The sequence below is a fragment of the Lathyrus oleraceus genome, chromosome 6 (assembly GCF_024323335.1).
Source record: "Lathyrus oleraceus cultivar Zhongwan6 chromosome 6, CAAS_Psat_ZW6_1.0, whole genome shotgun sequence".
Lineage (NCBI taxonomy): Eukaryota > Viridiplantae > Streptophyta > Magnoliopsida > Fabales > Fabaceae > Lathyrus > Lathyrus oleraceus.
In genome coordinates this window covers 514,036,044-514,059,477 of record NC_066584.1, presented here as the reverse complement: position 1 = coordinate 514,059,477, position 23,434 = coordinate 514,036,044, and positions in this window count along the sequence as shown.

Here is a 23,434-nt window from a genome sequence, read left to right as displayed (position 1 = left end):
AAAAAGAGTTTTGAAGAAAATATGAGAACTTTTGAATTTTTTTTCAAAATAATCATTTTTTTCAAAAAAAAAATTAAAATAATCAATTACTCAAAAAAATTACCAAAATAACTAAGTTTGGTAGAGGATGCGTCGGATGAATTAGCGCATCCCCAATGCTTAAAGAGGAGGCGCCAATAGTATTGGCGCATGCATTGAGCTCCTCGTGAGGAGGCGCCAATGCTAGTGGCGCCTACATTGGACCTCATGAGGAGGCGCCAATGCTAGTGGCGTCTAGGTGCATTTGGTTGGTGTATGCGTCAATTCATCTGACGCATACACCTCTACATATTTTTTTTAATTTTTTTACTTATTAATATTTAATTTTTATTATTTATTAATTAAGAAATAGTAATGAAAAAATTAATTCATTGAAGATGTAATAATTGGTTACATTGGACTGACAATAAACTAATCTCCGGCCGATTATAACGTCCCCCGGTTTCACATCCCGGTGCGTTAGTTTATCTCCGAGGTCTCCCACGATTTTCTTGATGTGTTTGTGGTCTTTGAGTGCTGACTTGATCGAACGATGGTTGGTTGGAAGGTCCGACGGAAGTTCTAGCGGTATTTGACAGATGTGTCATCATTTGCTCCCAATATCCGGATGAACTCTGACCAACGTCGCTTCCGTAATGGAGTTCGGTGCCTATGTTATCGTAGTTAGGGCGTTGGGGTTGGGTGAATTGGGGACGGTATAGTTGCCCAAATTGGGCCATTGAGTCGTTTTGGAAACGAAGTAATGGTTCCTGGGGCGTACTATAGTTAAACAATGGTTGGGTGTTCATTGGTGGGGGGCTACGATGAAGTGACCCATATGAATCATCTGGGCTATGGACGGTTGTAGTTGCGGGGTTTGATTCTTGGTTTTGTGTTTGGGCGGGTGGTATGAATGGATTGCGACGTTGGATGGTTGGTTATTGGGTGGTTGGCATGAACGGGTTGCGATGTGGGGTGTTTGGTTGTTGTGTGTATGTGGTTGGTTGATGTTGTGTGGTTGGTTGTTGGGTTTGGGTGGGTTCACATTGGTGTTGGGTGGTGAATTATTATGGGGCGTACGATGACAAGCATGTTGGCGTGGATCCATCAAATATCGCGGCTCGGATACAAATTATTGAGTTGTTACCGACCTAAACCATGTCATATATTGTTGAGTCGGTCTTGCACCATGGATGACTGGTTCGTTCAAGATGTATTGTCGTCGATTCCTCCATTGACGACACATGTCTTTTGCAAAGTCTCTCCAGTCAGAATAATCCCATTATGCATCAATCCTTTTTTTATGTCAATTCCCCAAACATGTGGGAGATTCTGGAATCAATTGTAGCATTCTGAACTGTAGTTTGACCCGGTCACTCTAGTGCATTTCCATTGTAGTGAATAGGATAATCGGTGTCTTCGTCGTCCAAACTGCAGCATCGTCATGGTTCACATCATGATCCAGACCCAGATATGGCCTCTAGACAAACTGTAAAACAATACGAAACGATTAGATGGAAAATAATTTGAGAAGTATTTTTAAATTAAAATATATTTGGGTAGGATTATCACATCGTCATGTCCAATGTGGTCCAATAGATTTCGATAGACTACAATAGCATGTTTCAGACACTTGTTGTAGTTCATTCCCCTTACTGACCACCTAAGATAAAAAAGAAGTGAAAAATATTATTTGCTATTAATTATAATATAAAATATAATTAACTAAATGGTGAATGGTAAAGTGTTATACTTACTTGGTTGCAAACGGGAACACGAATGGGCGCTCATTTACCGGGGCGAGCGACAACATTATTGACCAACCCCAAGCTTGAAGCAAATACGCATATGAAAAAAAAGTACAAGTATTCTTTTTTGCAGTTCTACACATTGCACTATATAGATGGGCCAACACAACTGAACCCTAACTATAAGTGTTTACCTTATTAATGTTTCGTAATAAAGGTAAATACATTATATTTACAGAATTACCTGTACTTTCTGGAAACAAAAAATTACCAAATAAAATCATAATATAACACCAAGCTTTTATTATTTTCTCATACTCGGTTGAATCGTCGGACAATACTATACTGACATAATATTGTTTAAGGTATTTTAAATTTATACCTTGCCCCCTTGCTTGACCGGATGTGTCACCCTCAGTTTCGTCGTCTAACAAATGGGCACCCAATAATTCATTGTAGATATGGTTGTCTTGGTTAACTCGACCATTCACTGTCTTTCCGTCTATACGGAGACCCAATAACATGTACACGTCCTCAAGTGTGACGGTACACTCACCAATCGGAAAGTGAAATGTGTGGGTCCCGGGTCTCCACCTCTCCAACAAAGCCAAAATGAATTTGTAGTCCACCGAGTACGAAACAATATTGAGTAGATTTCCAAATCCACATCCTCTAATATATGGTTCTATTAAAGGATCGTGGGATACATATTCATGTACACAACATCTAAACCGCTTCGGATCCTAATAACAAAAAAGTAAGAAAATACAATTAGAAGAAGAAATACATACTCAACAAACACACATCTATAAGAAGTAAGAAAAACATAGAAAGTAAAAAGAGAGAGATAACAAAGGTATAATACTAAAAACATAAAAAGTAAAAAGAGAGAGATAACATACAAATGCCGAGATATTCTCGAGTGTGCCTCTGTGTTCATCGCCCATAGTCAACAAAGACATGATTTAATTTTGCAAAGCTTGAGTGCGGTAGAGGAAACAAGTGTGGTAGAAGAATATAATTGAGTATTGATGAAGATGATTTGATATTATTGATATCAGAGTCTATTTATATATGAATGAGTGAGTAGGTTTGCAACCTAAAATGAATGTGGTTGGTTGCATAGAATGGCAAGAGAAGACAAGGGAATGACAAACTTTAGAAAGCATGTGAGAGAAAGCATGTGAGGAATCTCTTCTAGGCGCATGTGAAGAAACCACATGCAAGGGAATATGCGCCCTTCCTCTTGGGCCTACATGTGATTCTTCACATGCAAGGAAGAGGAACCCTTCCTCTTGGCGCCTTAGTGTAGGGCAATGGGAAGGGGCGCCCTTCCTAGTGGCGCCTAAGACCATTTTTTTGTGAAGAGGCGTCCAACCCTTTGGCGCCCCAGTTACTTTATGGCGCCTAGGGAATGGGCGCCTAGGTGGGAATCTTAGGGCTCAGGGTTCAGAGATTCTTTGATTCCCTGGCGGATGTGTGTTCTTGTCACTCTTTTCTCTGCATGATTGATTCTTTCTACTGCATGCATGGTCAAGTCTGTACAGACAATGACCAAGTTATTAATGCAACGACCAAGTTAGCAATGACCAAGTTATTTATGTTGTGTAGATGAACAACTTAGCAATGCATTCAATTCCATTCAAGCTATCTAGATATTTAATATTTCAACAAAATGTCTTCCACACAACATTACATGATTAGTGCCCATGTCGAAGGTGAAATATTTGATCATCAGTTGTTCGGTTTTTTGTTTTCGAAACACAAAGGTAACTCGATTTACAATAAATTGACGATCAAAATTTTCACATCTGAAACAAAGAATAGAAAAGAAATTGCAGCGGAGTAATATGGGCCAAATCATCTATAAAAATCTGGTTTGGTTTGCAGAAAACCAAGTAAAATTTTATCAGAAGAAGATTCGAGATGATGATGATGTTCAGCATATGTTTGTCAGTCACGAACAATCCGGTTACAACGATATAGAGTTGTATATATTACCACATCAACAACAAGTATCTCAGTACATTGACCAGTCACAAGTGTTTTGTGAGACTGATGACGAACAAGTTGAGGTGAATGTTCCAGACGACGAAGAAGAAGAAGCTGAGATCATGGTTGATTCGATGGTGAACGCTGAAGAGGAAGAGGAGTCAATACCAGCAAGTCATGTATACTACCCACCCCAACATGTGACAAGGTTAAATTTAGGTTCAGATGAACCTTCTACAGATGTATGGTACAATCTTTACGTGCAAATGAAAGGATCTTTGAAACTAGGAGACACATTTCGCACAAAAGAGGAATGTGTAAAAGCCATTAAGAAATTCCACATGCAACTATCAGTTGATTTCAGAGTTGACAGAACTGACGCATCGAGGTATAAAGTTTATTATCCGAATGAGCACTGCCTTTTTAGGTTGTCAGCTTCGTACCGGAAGAGTAGCGAGTATTGGGAGATTGGATCAATGGGTCCAGATCACACATGCATGCTGATAAACCTAATGCAGGATCATCGTAAATTAAGCTCTCAGCTAATATGCGATGAAATATTGTTTGTCATTGGCGACAATCCGTCCTTAAAGGTGAGTATAATAATCTCGCATATTAGGGAAGAGTACGAGTACACTCCATCATATAGGAAGACATGGATAGCTAGGACAAAAGTTGTTGAAAAAGTGTTTGGCAATTGGGAGGAGTCTTACAAACAACTTCCAAAACACCTGTTGGCTCTAAAACAATATGCTCCCGGGATAATTGTCAAGATGGAAACATTTCCCGCCTATACATCAGATGGCACGTGTGCTGTTGGAAATAGAATATTTCACTGTCTATTATGGGCGTATCAACCATGTATCATAGGTTTTTCTTTCTGTAAACCAATTATACAAATTGATGGTACATGGTTGTACGAAAACTAAAAAGGAACGTTACTAATGGCAGTGGCACAAAGGTTCGAAGGGATTCATCCTACTTGCTATCTGAAGTTTACAAAGTCGCCAGACTTTCAAATGTTTATAAAATTAGTTTTTCGATAGTGGCAAAAGAGGATTATTGGCCAGAATATCAAGGGGACATCGTTTGGCACAACGAAGTTATGCGAATGAAGAAAAAGGGTCGCCCTAACAGCACCCAGATTCGAACCGAAATGGATATGGCAAACAAAATGGTTAGACTATGTAGTTCATGCCGTCAACCAGGTCACAATCGTAATAACTGTCCTAGTGTTGGAACGAGCACAACCAGGTAAATTTACATGTACCTCTATTGCAATATATGAAAAACTAAATTTATTTCATATTAGACGTCTGTGACGAAAGTACCATGACATAAACAGGAACACAGATAATTATAACAAATACAATACAAGAAGTATACAATTACAACCATCAAAACAATTTTGAACATGTAATGCATCATCCTACGAGCGTCTTGGTTGGTCTTAATATCCACTCATTCGCGCACTTCTCCGTGTTAGTTGAACATGGACACAAGCCATTGTATTCTTCTAATCCGTTCACCCTCTCAAATTTCCCCCTCTAACCAACTGTACAACGTCCGATTAAGACGTTCAAACGTATCTGTGTTCCAAAGTCGAACCTGTATTGGAGCCACAACAGCAGAAAATATTACATCAACATTTCGTTTCTGAATGTATGCAAACATTGTTGAAACAGAGAGAATTGAAATTGATGATGGTTGAACTAGACAAATTATGATATTAGGAGATGAGTTTGAGTGAAAAATATTGTATCCAAGGAGTGATATTTATAGAGACGGAACATTAATTGTACACAACATGTGGGCGCCTGAGGGGTTGGCGCCCACATGATCATGACATGCATGCGCCAGATGACACAACCAAATGCACCTAGGCGCCAGGAGCATTGGCGCCTCCTCATGAGGCCCAATGTAGGCATCACTAGCATTGGCGTCTCCTCATGAGGAGTCCAATGCATGCGTCAATGCTATCGACGCCTCCTCTTTAAGCATTGGGAATGCGTCAATTCATCTGACGCATCCTCTACCAAACTTGGTTATTTTGGTAATTTTTTTAAATTATTTTTTAAAAAAATGGTTATTTAAAAAAAAAATCACAACTTTTAATTTATAATCTTCACGAGGCAAAAAGAAAAAAAGTTAGAGGCAGGACAAAACTATAAATAGATTTTGGCATGTTCATATTCGTTCTCAAAAATTATTAATCTTAGAGGTGTATATAATAGAATGAAATATATATACCTCATTGTATATATTAATATACTTCAATTTCAAATTGCAATTGCCCTGACTTACTTGATATATTTTTCACATTTTAATTTATTTTCACTCGTTTCTTTTTCATATGTTTCTTTTTTTTCCATATGTTTCTTTTAATATAAGTTTTAATTTGAAATTTAAAACTTGGTCACCTTAAAATCTTAAAAGGGTCTAATTTGAGTATGAGTTTATTTGTTGAAATTGATAATAAGGTCAATTTGTTTTATCTTTAAAAATAATTTATTTATTTTTAAATAATTTTATGAAAACACTTTTTAAAATATTAAAATGTTTATTTATTTATTTTTTATAAATTGAAAGATTAACTTAACGTTTTATAACATAAATTTATATTATTGAAAATTAAAACATAGTCAAAATTATAATTTTTTATAAAAAAATTATATTTCAAATACAATTTTTATGAAAAACTATTTGAAATAACTTCAAAATTAAATATTTTTTTGAAATTTTGATGTTCCATTCTAGAACTAGAGTGGGAGCGTAGTTGATGAATTAGGGATCTTGAATTGGCAACTTCGATCTCTAGTACGGTGGTGTAGGATGGGCCTGCATGGTTATCACTCCAACATCAAAACCAGTTTAAGATTCAAAAAGGGTATAGTAAAAAATGGAGATTAGAGAGAATGTACCTTACTTTATGTGTCAATTGACTTATATACCTTTGGTCAAGTGGAATGGATTTAAGATGAATTGGGCCTTGTTCATTTGGACCTTTGGTCGGTCCAGGACAGTTGCCCCAGAGGCTTTATCGGCCATTGAGTGAGTCAAGGAAGCTTTGGTGATTTTGGCCAGCTTCCGTGGTGTTGTCTGATGGGAACTAGACCTTAAACTTTTGGAATCAATTAAGGAAGCAATGGGGAACAAGCGCATTAAATGTATTTCTATCATTGAAACATTTCAGTGTCTTCTTCTGACATGTGTGCTTCATCTACATGTCAAATGACCCAAATTGGTCGATGTAGGGGAAACTTATCCATGCTTCAAAGTACCATGAATGAAAATTTGACCAACCATTAGTAGGTTTGAAACACGGAAGGTTCAAGCAACCTTAAACAATCCAATATCATGATAAACATAGACTTCATTAGCCACTAGATTTAAGACCTCAAAAGTCGACAAAAAACTATTCAAATGACATGAAACAAGACATAAATAAATAGTAGAGGCAAAGATATCAAGGGTCCATGTTGGAAATATTTTCAGAATAATAAAAATAAGTGGGGTAAAAATTAAAATTAAAATGGAAATAAATATGAAGAAAAAATATATAAAATTAAAGAAAATAATAAAAAGGACTAGAAGTGCATGCACTAGGGATTGAACCGTTGACCTTAGGGTCATAAGGGACAAACATGTCTCCCACTAGGCCAAGCACCCGCCTATGATTAAGAAATGCGTTGAACAAATAAAATAATAAAATAACAATTAAAATGGAAGACAACAACTCAGAGTCGTCTTCAACCTCCAAACCTCGAAAATCAAAACTCCAAAAAACGTGTTTTTAGTCAAATTTAAGCATAAAATTAACTTCCATAATTGAAGTTAGCGGAAATATACCCGAACGCATCGCACGCTCGAGTATACAACAGAGTCACTATCGAACTTTATTTAATCTCGAAGGAAAGGGAAAACATCAATAAAACTCGTGGGAAGAGATATATGGGTAGAGAAGTCGGTTATGCAAGGGGAATGTATTAGCACCCCTAACATCCATGATACTCCATGGGAAATATTTTGATTGTTCTTGCTCGAATGAGTGTGATAAGGTTTACTCACAAAAGAATAAAGGGAAAGAAAAGAATAGATAAAGTGTTCGGTGAGGATTAGGGCCCTCATGCCTACGTATCCTTATAGTGAAATAAGGAATTCAGAGCTCCGTAGTTCATAGAACTAATGATGGGAGGTGAAAAGAATTGCGATAACAAGTATGGTCTGAACTAAAGGATTACGTTGTTTGAACTCTAACAAGGGATGAAAAATGAACCCAAGAGGAAAACTGGTATGAACCAACAAGTGGGAGGCCTAAGGCATGATATCACCGTATATGAATAACCGAAAACAAAGAGAATTAAGTGTTTGATTTTACAGCACAAACAACGTGTGGTTCACAAGGAGATATAAGGTGGAGCTCAAAGAGATAATGTTAATACATTCCCTTTTCATAACACACCCCCGTACCTTAGAATCTCCCCCCCCTTTTGCTTAACTCAAATTTAATCTTCTAGCTTTGCATATACATATTGGGTTATTTTTGAATCTTTTCCCCTTTCTTTGGATAAATTAAATTTCGATGGTGATATTTTGATTCATGAGTCACGTCTAATCAATAGCTTGGTCTCCGATTTTTCACCGCGACACAACCAGATACTCGGTTAATCTCAACGACATGGAGATGCTACCGGGGATCTTGCTAGATACTCTACTAAAGAGAAACTCACAATATAAGCGCAACAGATGGGCTAAATCATGATACAAGGCTAAGAAAACCCTTCTACAAAGAAAAAAAGATATTGCTTGGAAACCAAAAACTTAATCTTTTAGAATCATGAACTCCGTTTTAGGGGGGTTTGACGGGGATAAAGGACATCCGACCAAACTTTGGGTCGAAGATCTGCTGGCGACCTCAATATGGATTCTGTCATTCCGGCAATCTTGTGCTGGGAAAACTGATGTTCTTAGATACATGCAACAAAGGGAAATCATGTATGGGGGTCATTGAGCTCCGCTCTTCAAGATCTTACCATCCTTTAGATTGTTGTTAACATTCCTCTCTTATATTCACAAGTCGATGAATTTTATTTTTTTGTAAAGTTCAAAACATGATTGTTTATATATCTGTTTTTTTAAATTAATACCAAAAATAAATGAAATTTCATAAACTGAAACAAGATAAGAATAGTAATGAATGGGCAAAAGGCTCAAATTTTATTGATAGAATGGTAGTCCGCAAATGGCGTGACTCCATGGATCATTACAAAGTTGAAAATTGGTAAATACATGGAAAAGACTACATTGAACTCCAATGACCACTATTCTCCCTAACAACTTTGAAATTCGCTATGTTCTGAACTTCTGTCGAGGATGAGTGAATGATAACCTTTGATATACATTGTTGCTTCAACCGATTAAGTCTTGCATGATGCAGTTACTTGCCATAATCCCTAACTTTTGTATAGATTGCCCTTTCGGGTTCAATCTACCAGGATAATCATTTTATGTTTATGTCTCTAACTTTTTTCTGGACCTCCCTTTTGGATTTTCAATCCAATGAGACACTCATTTTTGCCTAAGTCTCCCTTTCTGGTTTTCAATTTAGCGAGTTGTTCTTTTATTTTTAGGAGAATTATTTCTTGATTGCATCAATATTCATAGGACGAGTGAGCTCCTCACCATCCATAGTTGTAAGAATCAATGCACCACCAGAGAAAGCTTTCTTAATAACATACGAGCCTTCGTAATTAGGAGCCCACTTGCCCATAGAATCAGTGTTGAAAGATAAGATCTTCTTGAGCACGAGGTCACCTTATATGAATACACGAGGTCACCTTATCTGAATACACGAGGTCAAACATTTTTGTCAAATGCTTTCTTCATTCTCTTTTGATATAATTGGTCATAACACAAAGTCTTCATTTTTTTCTCTTCAATCAAATTCAACTGATCATATATGTTTTAACACCATTCAACCTCAAACAATTTGGCTTCCATCAAGACTCACATTGGTGGTATCTCAACCTCTACATGGAGCACTTCTCCCATTCCATACACAAGAGAGAAATGGGTTGACCCTTTCAAAGTGCGGACGGATGTACGGTACCCATGCAAAGCAAAAGGGAGCATCTCATGTCAATCCTTATATGTCACAACCATCTTTTGGATAATCTTCTTAATATTCTTATTTGCAGCTTCAACAAACTCATTCATCTTAGGTTTATAAGGAGAAGAGTTATGATGTTCAATCTTGATGTCGTCACAAAGCTCTTTCATCATCTTATTATTCAAGTTCGACCCATTATCGTTGATGATCTTACTCGAAACACCATATCGGCAAATAAGTTGATTCTTGATAAATTTGACCATGACCTGCTTGATCACATTAGCGAAAGATGTCACTTCAACCCATTTAGTGAAGTAGTCAATAACTACTAGAATGAAACGATGTTTGTTCGAAGCTTTGGGTTCAATCATATCAATCATGTCGATTTTCCACATAGAGAAAGGCCATGGGGATGTGTCATACCCCAAAATTTGCCCATTAATATTTCAAGACATTTTGCAAGGCATTCCGACTCATATATAACACTGATCTTGAAGAAACAAATGCCCAGCTCACGGATGGCCCAATCCAGAAAATGGCCCAAACTGGCCTGTTCGCTACGCGCTCGCCTAGCGAAGCTGACAGACAACAAAAATTTCGGGCTTCATTCTGAGCCTAAAAAAAAAAAAAAAAAAAAAAAAAAGAGAAATTTTTTTTAATTAATTAATTAATTAATTAAATAATTAAAATAAATAAATAAATAAAATATAACAAATTATTTTGGACTTGGGTCTCCCTCATTCCAAGCCCATTACCCACGAAATTAGTCTATAAATACTGAAGTTTCAGTAGGGGAGTGACACTTGGAGTTACACTGGGAGATTCACTGGAAAAAAAAAGAGGAGGAGAACAGAGAAGAACGAATAGAAGTTTTGGCATAGGAACCCTGCCTACCCGGAGAATTCAGAGTAAAGAAACCCTGAAGGCAGCCCATCTGCACCGAAGCCATCGCCGTCCAATTCCCGCTGCCTAACTTATTCCGATACTACAAGTGGTCAATCCCTTCAACCTTGAATTGGCAAACAGGTTTGCGTATCTCTATTGTTTATACTTTCAATTGGCCATATCTACATATATAATGCATCATGATTAAATGTTGATATATAATTTGCTTTCGTATGGGAATTTAAATATGCCTGAATACCCTGAATGTTTGATCATGTTATTCCTGTGATAAAATGCCATAAAATTCAAAGTTCCTAACGTGGGGCTGTTTTCAAATTCAAAATCCGTGGCCGCTCGCTAGCACCTCGCTAGGCGAGCCTGGGGCGAGTATTCGCCTGGCCTTCGCTAGGCGAGGCAGAGGCGAACGAGACAGTAGCTGACTTTTCTATTTTTTTTTTTTTATGTTTTATCATAGCCATGCATTATTCATCCTATCCTATTTATTGTTGTGATATTTCTCCGGTGTAATCTTCGATTGCACCCTGATTTGGTGTTCTGACATGTTTCTTTTTTTTGAGTTTCGTAAAGGTTCACATATCCCAGGAAAAGGTTATTGGCTAGGTATTCCACTTTATTTGTGGGATACCCTTGTGGAGTTTCACCCTAAATTAATTTTTAATGTATTAATTTCTAATGTATTAATTTTTTAATATATTATTTTTAATAATTTTAATGTGGAGTTTCATCCTAATTATATAATTAATTGTAAAACTTTGCCTTTGAATAAGTGATCTTGGACCTCTCTTTATTGCCTTACGATTACGATATTACGGTCATGTCCCGCGAACGTGGGGATACCCTTAGCAAAGACCCTTCGGTTAAATCATCATAAAATAAATTATAGTCCCTCGGATGTTGCCTTCGAATATACAACTTTGTCCCTCGATGACCCTCCGATGTTGCCTACGGTTAAAAGATGATAGTCCCTTCGAATGCTAAGATATCCTCGTAACTGTTGCCTTCAATGACCTATCGATGACCCTACGATGACCCTTAAACATCCAAAGGATAAAACTACTTATTTCTCAATAATAAGGACAGTTTTACCCTCATAAGGATAGGAAATGCTCATAAAGACCTTGGGTCGGTATAACTCTTAATTGTTGGCTCACAATCTAAAAACAATTTTCACACCTCACACCTTTCAAAATATCTTTAGAAAATCACCACTTGGTATATATTCATACTAGAATCATTACCGAGTTATATTTTTCTAAACAATTTCCAAAACTAAACGAGATAACTACTTTGTATATATTCATACAAGAATCATTACAAAGTTAAATTCTCTTTTCAAAACAATTTTTCTAAACAATTCACAAACACTTTTTTTAAAAAAATAATATAAGTGATCGAGCAATTAAGAGCCCATGGATAACCATGGATACAAAGGGTGCTAACACCTTCCCTTTGTATAATGTACCTCCCGAACCCAAAATCTAAATTAAGGTCTTTCCTGTTCTTTTCCACCTTTCCTTATTGGATAAAAGAAAAGTCGGTGGCGACTCTTGCTAACCGCGACATTGCGATAAAAAACACAAAAAGTCCAGTTCACCGTATGACAGAACTGGCGACTCTGCTGGGGAGCCTAAATATTTAAAAAGAGAGGTTACCTTAAAAACAAGATCACTTATTCAATTTGTCTGATTTATTTTTAAGGGATTGCTTGGGTATGTTATGCTTGAGTGAAAGATCCTACACCCGGATCTAGTGTACCTTAGGTAAGTAGCAAGAGATCATCGCGACTGTCCGGCGTATACTGGAATGGTCAAAATGATGGCTACGGTTAATGTGGCACTTTGGATGTCCTGATGTTCCTCATGTTAGTTGAGGAAATATTTGGCATTCGCGTGGTGTCATAAAAGCATTAACCAGACCTTTAGAACCCTAATTGACTCATCCTGGCCATTAGAAAGTAGTGAGATAACTGGCTTCGGTTCCGACTGGAGTTGGTTGAGACTCGATACTACACTCTTTGAGATTGGACTTTAGGGAAGCTTCGGTCAACCACTTGGTGTTGCACTGAAGTGGACTTAAGGAAAGGTCAATGATTTGAGATCCTTCTAGAACCCGGTTACTATTCTAAGACAGGTTGAACCAACCAAACTTCAGTGGGGAGGGTATTTACCTATGGAACTCACGCAAGCCTTAAAACCTAGGAATGATTGTTGTGTGACTTGCTTGTGCTTGTTATTTATCTAACAACATAACATCATAACATCATAACATCATGGCATTGTACTAACCATTTCAAGGATTTAGGGATTTAACTCTGCTAAAAAAAAACAAAAACAAAAGCAAAAACAAAAGAGAAAAGAAAAAAAAAGCTCTTTTTGTTAGTTTATGCAAAGTTAAATCCCGAAAGTCCTTGAAAACATTTCATACATTGCATTGCATCGCATAACAGGTATTCTAAAGGATCAGTGTTCTCACGATTTTCCTATCAAACAGATTCCAGCAGATTCAAACAGATTGAACAATGGCTCTCGAACAAACTGTCAAAGATCTCCAGGCCCAGAATGCTCAATTCCAGGAAATGATGTTGAGCTTATCTAAGGGGCAGGAAGAACTGAAAGCTCTTTTGATGGAGAAGAAGAAGGACCAGAAACCTGTGGGTTACATCAACCCGGGGAGAAGACTTAAGGGACAGGTTACAGGAGTCAAGATTAGAATTCCGAAGGATTCAGAAGAAGAGACCGAGAATGATTCGGAAGATGAGAATCCTAATCTCGTCAATTCTGAGGACGACGATGAAGATTATGAACATGAACAGTACTCTCCGAAGGATGATAAGTACAAGTTGCTGGAAGAACGTATGCTAGCTATGGAGGGGCAGAAAGTGCCCGGTCTGGATTTCGAAAACTTGGGTCTGGTCTCTGATGTGGTCATTCCCCGCAAATTCAAGGTTCCCATTTTCACTAAGTATGATGGTGCCTCTTGTCCTCAGATGCATCTAAGGGCTTATGTGAGAAAGATTCAGCCGCACACTACTGATAAGAAACTGTGGATCCATTTCTTCCAAGAGAGTCTGTCTGGCACACAGTTAGAGTGGTATTATCAGCTTGAGAGCTCTAACATCCGCACATGGACTGATTTAGCAACAGCTTTCTACAAGCACTACCAGTATAATTCTGAGTTAGCGCCTACTCGGCTACAGCTACAAAATATGACTATGGGCTCTAAAGAAAGTTTCAAAGAATATGCTCAAAAGTGGAGAGATTTGGCTGGCAGAGTCAAACCCCCTATGACTGATCGAGAGTTAGTGGACATGTTCATGGGTACACTGACTGGCCCATTCTACAGCCATCTACTGGGAAGTTCCTCGTCAGGTTTCACTGAACTTATCTTGACAGGTGAACGGGTTGAAAGCGGCATTCGAAGTGGAAAGATACAGGCAGCTACTTCTGCAAGCACCAAAAAGTCCTATCAGGGAAAGAATGAATCAAATGCTGTGTACAGTGAGAGGAAGCATAACAAGAAGAATCGTGACCATACTGTTGGGGCAGTTACAATTGCCGCACCGCCATCTCAGAACTTCCAACACAGACAAGACAGGTCGAGAAGACAGTTTACCAAGATCAATATGACTTTAACCCAAGCACTGCAGAGTATGTTAAAGGCCAATTTGATTACCCTCAGAGGCCCTCCTGCAAATCCCAACACTACTTCTCCTCGTTATAATCCCAACGCCAGGTGTGCCTATCACTCCGATAGCCCCGGGCATGATACGAATGATTGCTGGTTGTTGAAGAACAAGATTCAGGATATGATCGACGCTGGAGAAATTGAATTTGATCCTCCGGCGACCCCCAATGTCATCACAGCACCTATGCCTAATCATGACCAGAATGTTAATGTTGTGGACGACAATTCTCACGTTACTGACGTTGCTGATTTAGCATCTCCTCTCCTGATCGTTAAGAAGAATTTATTGCAAGCTGGTTTATTTCCAGGTTGTGCTGAAGATTGCGATCTCTGTGTACTCCGACCCAATGATTGTTTGAAGTTGAAGAACGGCATTCAACGGCTGATGGATGATCGTACAATTCTATTTGAAAGGGTTCCTAAGGTGGACAACTCTATTGAAGAGGTATCTGTGATTGCTAGGTCCAAAGCTCCAGTGAAGATTACCGCTACTAGAGTGCCTGTGAAGATTACCGCTGAGCCCAAAGTGGCTCCCCTGATTATTACCGCACCTGGCCCCGTGCCATATTCCTCCAGCAAAGCTATTCCGTGGAACTATGGAGGCGACGTTTACATCCATGGCATAAAGCAAGTTGGTAGTTCTGCTAATCCTAATGATATTGTGGGGACTAGTAAAGTTACTCGAAGTGGAAGGATCTACTCCCCAGAAATCTCACCTCCCGCTCCCGAAATTCGAGGAAAAAGACCAGTCAATCCTCCTCAGTCAGAGACATCGGTCGAAGTTACTTCTGAAGATGTTGCCAAACAGGAAATGGAAGAGATGCTGAAAATCATCCGTAAGAGCGATTTTGATGTAGTGGAACAATTGGGGCATACTCCGTCTAAAATCTCAATGTTGTCCTTGTTATTATCCTCTGAATCCCATGCCAATGCATTGATGAAATTCTTGAAGACCGCTCATGTGCCTCAAGAAACATCCGTCGATCAATTCGAACATTATGTTGCTAATTTGACTGTTGACAATGGCCTAGGCTTTTCCGATGCTGACCTGACGCCAGCAGGAAAGAATCACAATAAAGCTCTGCATATCTCCATCGAGTGTGAGGGGATCACCCTGGCTCACGTGTTGATCGACAACGGCTCTTCCTTGAATGTGCTCCCGAAAGCTGTACTCGATAAATTTGACTACAAAGGCATTGAACTGAAACCTAGTGATGTTGTGGTGCGTGCTTACGATGGTGCGAAGAGTGTTGTCTATGGTGAAGTGGTTCTCCCTATCAAGATAGGACCTCAAGTCTTCAACACTACCTTTCACGTGATGGACATTCGTCCCGCCTACTCCTGCTTGTTGGGGCGCCCTTGGATCCATGGGGCAGGTGCGGTAGCTTCGTCGCTTCATCAAAAGCTGAAGTATCCAATAGCAGGCATGGTTGTCACTGTATGTGGAGAAGAAGAGTATATTGTCAGTAGTGTGCAAGCCTTCAAATACGTCGAGATGGATGGTGAATTCTTTGAGACTCCTTCTCAGTCATTTGAAGTGGTTCCTCCACCCAGTCCTGTCCTTAAGCCAACTCCCCTTGTGCCCAAGGTTGTTCGTGCTCCCCCTGTCATGATCTCTCTGAAAGATGCTCAAGCCGCGATTGAAAATGGTGATCGTGCTGGTTGGGGTCAACTGATCAATGTACCGTACAAGTCTGATAAAGCTGGCCTGGGGTTTAACTCTGGAAAGATAGTCAAAAATCAGATTAATGCTATGGAAGATGCTGATAGTGATTGCGACTTGGATAGCTGGATTTTCCCAACAATTGGTGACGGACTCAACAATTGGAAGACTGAAGACATTATCCCGATTTCCTTTAGTCAGGAGTAATTGTTATTGTTTATTCTAGAATTGCAAATTTTAATTTTCTTTTACAATCAAACTTCTTAAAGCATTGTGTCTATGCCCGAGGCACAATAGCTAATTTGTTAAGGGTTTTGTCATTTTCATAAGCATATTATATTCAATAAATCAATGGACGTTTTGCATTCAAATATTGCGCTCTTTGTCTTTCCTATTATCTTTCAAACGAGCTATGTTTTCTTACACACACGCACGTAACGAATTGCAGATCCCTATCCACTCTGGATCCTGTTGATAATAGTTCTACTACTGTTCATTATGACTTTGAAAATCCGATCTACCGAGCCGAAGATGGAAGTGAGGAAGATTGTGAAGTACCTGAAGAACTTGCCAGAATGTTACTACAAGAAGAAAGGACTATACAGCCGCATGAGGAGTCAGTTGAGACTGTAAATCTGGGTACCGAGGTGGACAAGAGAGAAGTCAAAATAGGAGCAGGCTTGGAAATCAGTGTCAAAAGAAGATTGATTCAAATGCTACATGACTATGTGGAGATTTTTGCTTGGTCTTACGAAGACATGCCAGGGCTGGATACCGATATAGTAGTGCATCGTTTGCCGACGAAGGAAGATTGTCGTCCTGTTAAGCAAAAGGTTCGTCGCATGCGTCCTGAAATGTCCGAGAAAATCAAGGCCGAAGTCATGAAACAATTCGATGCTGGTTTTCTGGCGGTTACTTCTTATCCTCAATGGGTTGCTAATGTGGTACCAGTGCCAAAGAAGGATGGTAAGGTGCGAATGTGTGTGGATTACAGAGATTTGAATAGAGCGAGTCCCAAGGATGATTTCCCACTGCCACACATTGATGTTCTGGTAGACAACACCGCTCAACACAAGGTATTCTCCTTCATGGATGGATTCTCGGGTTATAACCAGATCAAAATGGCACCTGAGGACATGGAGAAGACTACGTTTGTGACGCAATGGGGCACCTTCTGTTATAAAGTAATGCCGTTTGGTTTAAAGAACGCAGGAGCAACGTACCAGCGTGCTATGGTGGTTTTGTTCCATGACATGATCCATCATGAAATAGAAGTATATGTGGACGATATGATAGCCAGGTCTCATACTGAAGAAGAACATCTCGATCATTTATACAAACTGTTTGAGAGGCTGAAGAAATACAAGTTGAGATTGAACCCGAACAAATGCACCTTTGGAGTAAGATCTGGTAAACTCTTGGGCTTTATTGTCAGTGGTAAAGGTATTGAGGTCGACCCAGCCAAGGTGAGAGCTATTCAAGAGATGCCAGTTCCCCGTACGGATAAAGAAGTCAGAGGTTTCTTGGGACGTTTGAATTACATTGCCCGATTTATTTCCCATTTGACCGCTACTTGCAAACCCATCTTCAAGTTACTGAGAAAAAATCAAGAGATGATATGGAATGATGAATGTCAAGAAGCTTTCGACAAAATCAAGAAGTACCTCCAAGAACCTCCAATTCTGGTGCCACCAGTTGAGGGAAGACCTCTAATCATGTATTTAACCGTTTTAGAAAACTCAATGGGGTGCGTGTTGGGACAACATGACGAGTCCGGTCGAAAAGAGTATGCCATATACTACCTTAGCAAAAAGTTTACCGACTGTGAAACAAGATACTCACTGCTCGAGAAAACTTGCTGTGCTTTGGCCTGGGTTGCTCGCCGACTAAGACAGTATATGTTGAATCACACCACTTTGTTGATTTCTAAGATGGATCCTATCAAATACATATTTGAGAAACCCGCCCTCTCCGGAAGAATAGCAAGATGGCAGATGATTTTAACAGAGTATGATATCCAGTATACCACCCAAAAAGCAATCAAAGGAAGCGTGCTAGCTGATCATTTGGCTCATCAGGCCGTGAATGATTATCAGTCTATGAATTTTGAGTTCCCAGATGAGGATGTCATGCTTGTTACTGATTATGAAGAACCTGGACCGAATGAAGGACCCGAAGTGGGATCCCGATGGACTATGGTTTTTGATGGATCGTCTAACGCATTGGGCAATGGTATTGGCGTCGTGATCATTTCCCCCAAGGGTGGCCATACGCCTTTCACCGCTAGACTATGTTTTGAGTGTACCAACAATATGGCTGAGTATGAAGCATGTATTTTGGGACTCAGAGCTGCTATAGACCTGAGAATCAAGTTTTTGAGGGTGTATGGAGACTCAGCCTTAGTAATCAGTCAGGTCAAAGGAGAATGGGACACTAAACATCCGAACCTCATCCCCTATCGAGAGCAGGTGTTGACATTAATCCCATACTTTGAAGAGATCACATTCGAACATATTCCCCGAGAGGAGAACCAGTTGGCAGACGCATTGGCTACCATGTCATCTATGTTCAGAGTCAGATGGGACAATGAAGCTCCCCGGATTACCATTGAACGACTAGACGAACCAGCATATTGTTATGAACTTAACGCTGATGAAGTAGAAGAGAAGCCTTGGTTCCATGAGATAAAAAGATATTTAGAAGCTCAGGAATACCCTGAAGGGACATCCATCAATGACAGGAAATTTCTGAGGAAGTTCTCCGCTAAATTCTTTTTGAGTAATGGAATATTGTACAAACGTAACCATGATTCGACTTTGCTTCGCTGTGTGGATAGAAAGGAATCAGAGAAGATTATGGAAGACATGCACGACGGTATCTTTGGGACTCATTCTAGTGGACATACAATGGCCAAGAAGATTCTGAGGTCAGGGTATTATTGGTCTACCATGGAAACTGATTGCCACCATCACTCCAGAACTTGTCATAAGTGCCAGATCTATGCGGATAAAGTACATGTGCCTCCTGCTCCATTAAACGTGTTGACCGCGCCGTGGCCCTTTGCAATGTGGGGCATTGATATGATTGGCGAGATTAAACCTACCGCCTCTAATGGACATCGTTTCATCCTTGTTGCTATTGATTACTTCACAAAGTGGGTGGAGGCAGCCTCATTTGCTTCTGTTACTAAGAATGTGGTGGCACGATTCATCAAGAACAGCCTCATCTGCCGATACGGCGTCCCTGAGAGAATTATCACTGACAATGGCACTAATTTGAACAACAAGATGATTACTGAACTCTGCACGCAGTTCAAAATAAAACACCATAACTCTTCTCCGTACCGGCCAAAGATGAACGGCGCTGTAGAAGCGGCTAATAAGAATATTAAGAAGATTATACAAAAGATGACGGTAACATACAAAGACTGGCATGAGATGTTACCATTTGCTCTTCATGGTTATCGTACTTCCGTGCGAACTTCGACAGGGGCAACTCCTTTCTCTTTAGTCTACGGAATGGAAGCCGTTTTACCAGTGGAAGTTCAGATTCCCTCTCTAAGGATCATGAAAGAGGCGGGCTTAGACGAGGACGAATGGATTCAGACTCGACTCGATCAGATAAATTTGATGGATGAGAAGAGACTTGCGGCTGTATGTCACGGGCAGATATATCAGAAGCGCATGACCAGGGCATTCAACAAAAAGGTCAAGAGACAAGTGTATCAAATTGGCGACTTGGTAATCAAACGCATCATCCTACCACAAACTGACCCCAGAGGCAAATGGACTCCCACATACGAAGGGCCATTTGTAGTTAAGAAGGTATTCTCAGGTGGAGCCATGATACTCGCTACAATGGATGGTGAAGACTTCCCACATCCCGTGAACGCGGACATAGTTAAAAAATACTACGCATAAAAGAGACCCGCTAGATCGACGTATCTAGGCAAAAGTAAGGGCATCCCGGCGAACCAAAAGGGTTCGGGCAAAAATTAGGGATATATAAAAAAAAATGTACACCCGGCAAGTCGAAAACCTGAAAAGGCGGCTTGGGCAAAAAAGGGTATCCTGGTGGACTGAAAACCTGAAAAGGCGGTCCAGGCAAAAATTAGGGATTAAAGCGTATGACTATGTCCCGTTCTCAGTCAACTTTCATCCAAGTTCGAGGGACTGACCAAGCCAATCACTTCTATCCGACAGCAAGGGATGAGATGCTCGAAGACATAATGACAGTAGTAGGCTTAAAATCAATAGGACTTCTTCCACATAGCTTTCTCTTTGTTTTCGACAATTTCCTCTTACTAGGATTTCTGTCTCCTTGTACACAAATTGCCTGTTTATAGGCCTCCTTTCAAAATCAATACAACCCTCTTTCAAAAAAAAAGATGCTTTTGTTTTTACTTTTCTGTTTTGGTTGCGTAAATGTCCATTGATTTAATTTGAATTAATATGTGCATTTGAATATGACTGATGTTTACCAAAAACACATGCATAGAATAGCAATAGCAATTACTACCCGACTTCAGGATCAAGGAAAAGGTCTAATCATGCTTCCAATGAATCCGCTACCAATTCTCTTCCCCAGCAAGCCTGTTTTTTTTTTTTTTTCCTCAGAAAATGGCAGTATCCCCAGGCACAGCCAGTTACTCCCCAACGGAGGTCGGCGTCACCAGACAGATTGATCATCTCATCCATCCCCAGCCAGGCTCTGTTGAATATTTCCACCATCAGACAGAAATCAAGCATCCCCAGCCGAGAAAGGGTCATCGACACAAATGTCTCAAATCAGTAGATGGGGATTTATTTTCCCCAGTAGAGTCCCCAAGCAGAACTTCTCATACGCATAACTCATTCATTACATCCTTTCACAGCATACGCATGCATACAACATTCACATTTATTTTAGCATAACACGAAACATCTCATGCATCATGACATAGCATGAAGCTAACCTTTTCTTTGCAGGTTAATTATCCTCCTGATATAGTCAAAGTAGAAGGTTCATTCAGACAGACACCTTTATCAATCACATTCAAGATTCAGATACATATTTCAAATACAGTTCATGGGAACATTCATTCTGACAACACTTCGATATCCTCCTAACGATGGCATCTCTAAGCCCATCCCAGACATTTATTGCAAGTACAACATATACAGGTTATCAGATACAGCCTAACGTACGGTTCATTTTGATTCAGCCCAACATATGACTTCTTCAGCAACTCCAATGCGGTCTAACGTACGACCCATTTGGACCTTCAAATCCTCAGATGCTGCCTAGCGCACGGTACATTCAGGGGTGTAGTCTAGCGTACGACTACTTTCTTTTTCAGATGCAGCCTAACGGACGGCTCATTCTACAACTCGGATACGATCTAACGTACGATCCATTCTGAACTTCAACAACCCCAACGCGGTCTAACGTACGACCCGTTTGGATCTTACAACCCTCAGATGCTACCTAACGTACGGTACATTTCTGAAGTGTAGTCTGGCGTACGACTACCGCTTTCATCATCAGATGCGGCCTAACAGACGACTCATTCTGCGACGGTCTAACGTACGACCCGTTCGGATGTCCATCCCCTCAGATGCTACCTAACATACGGTACATTTCTGAAGTGTAGTCTAACGTACGACTACCCCTTTCATCATCAGATCCTACCTAACATACGGTACATTTCTGAAGTGTAGTCTAACGTACGACTACCCCTTTCGTCATCAGATTCAGCCTAACGTACGGCTCATTCTGCAACTCAGATACGATCTAGTGTATGGTCCATTCTGATCCTTTATCCCCAACAGCATATGACACACTCCGACTCCCCAGCGAAGTCGGCAGCCTAATGGATGACTCATTATACGGTCTAACGTACGACCCAGTGTGGCACCCATGTCTTCAAATTGGCCTAATATACGGCGCGATCTGAAGCTTTCGTCATCAAACCTCCCGGATGGCATCTTTAAGCCCATCTCCATCAAGACCAACTGTCGATTCTCAAGTGCAAATTTTTGGGGCATTCTAGTGTTCAATAATCTTCCACCTCCAGACCACGAATGGCGTATACACCATTCTAACTCTCTCGGTCCAAGAATATTGAACAGGGGCAGCTGTCATACCCCAAAATTTGCCCATTATATTTCAAGACATTTTGCAAGGCATTCCGACTCATATATAACACTGATCTTGAAGAAACAAAGGCCCAGCTCACGGATGGCCCAATCCAGAAAATGGCCCAAACTGGCCTGTTCGCTACGCGCTCGCCTAGCGAAGCTGACAGACAACAAAAATTTCGGGCTTCATTCTGAGCCTAAAAAAAAAAAAAAAAAAAAAAAAAAGAGAAAATTTTTTTAATTAATTAATTAATTAATTAAATAATTAAAATAAATAAATAAATAAAATATAACAAATTATTTTGGACTTGGGTCTCCCTCATTCCAAGCCCATTACCCACGAAATTAGTCTATAAATACTGAAGTTTCAGTAGGGGAGTGACACTTGGAGTTACATTGGGAGATTCACTGGAAAAAAAAAGAGGAGGAGAACAGAGAAGAACGAATAGAAGTTTTGGCATAGGAACCCTGCCTACCCGGAGAATTCAGAGTAAAGAAACCCTGAAGGCAGCCCATCTGCACCGAAGCCATCGCCGTCCAATTCCCGCTGCCTAACTTATTCCGATACTACAAGTGGTCAATCCCTTCAACCTTGAATTGGCAAACAGGTTTGCGTATCTCTATTGTTTATACTTTCAATTGGCCATATCTACATATATAATGCATCATGATTAAATGTTGATATATAATTTGCTTTCGTATGGGAATTTAAATATGCCTGAATACCCTGAATGTTTGATCATGTTATTCCTGTGATAAAATGCCATAAAATTCAAAGTTCCTAACGTGGGGCTGTTTTCAAATTCAAAATCCGTGGTCGCTCGCTAGCACCTCGCTAGGCGAGCCTGGGGCGAGTATTCGCCTGGCCTTCGCTAGGCGAGGCAGAGGCGAACGAGACAGTAGCTGACTTTTCTATTCTGTTTTTTTTATGTTTTATCATAGCCATGCATTATTCATCCTATCCTATTTATTGTTGTGATATTTCTCCGGTGTAATCTTCGATTGCACCCTGATTTGGTGTTCTGACATGTTTCTTTTTTTTGAGTTTCGTAAAGGTTCACATATCCCAGGAAAAGGTTATTGGCTAGGTATTCCACTTTATTTGTGGGATACCCTTGTGGAGTTTCACCCTAAATTAATTTTTAATGTATTAATTTCTAATGTATTAATTTTTTAATATATTATTTTTAATAAT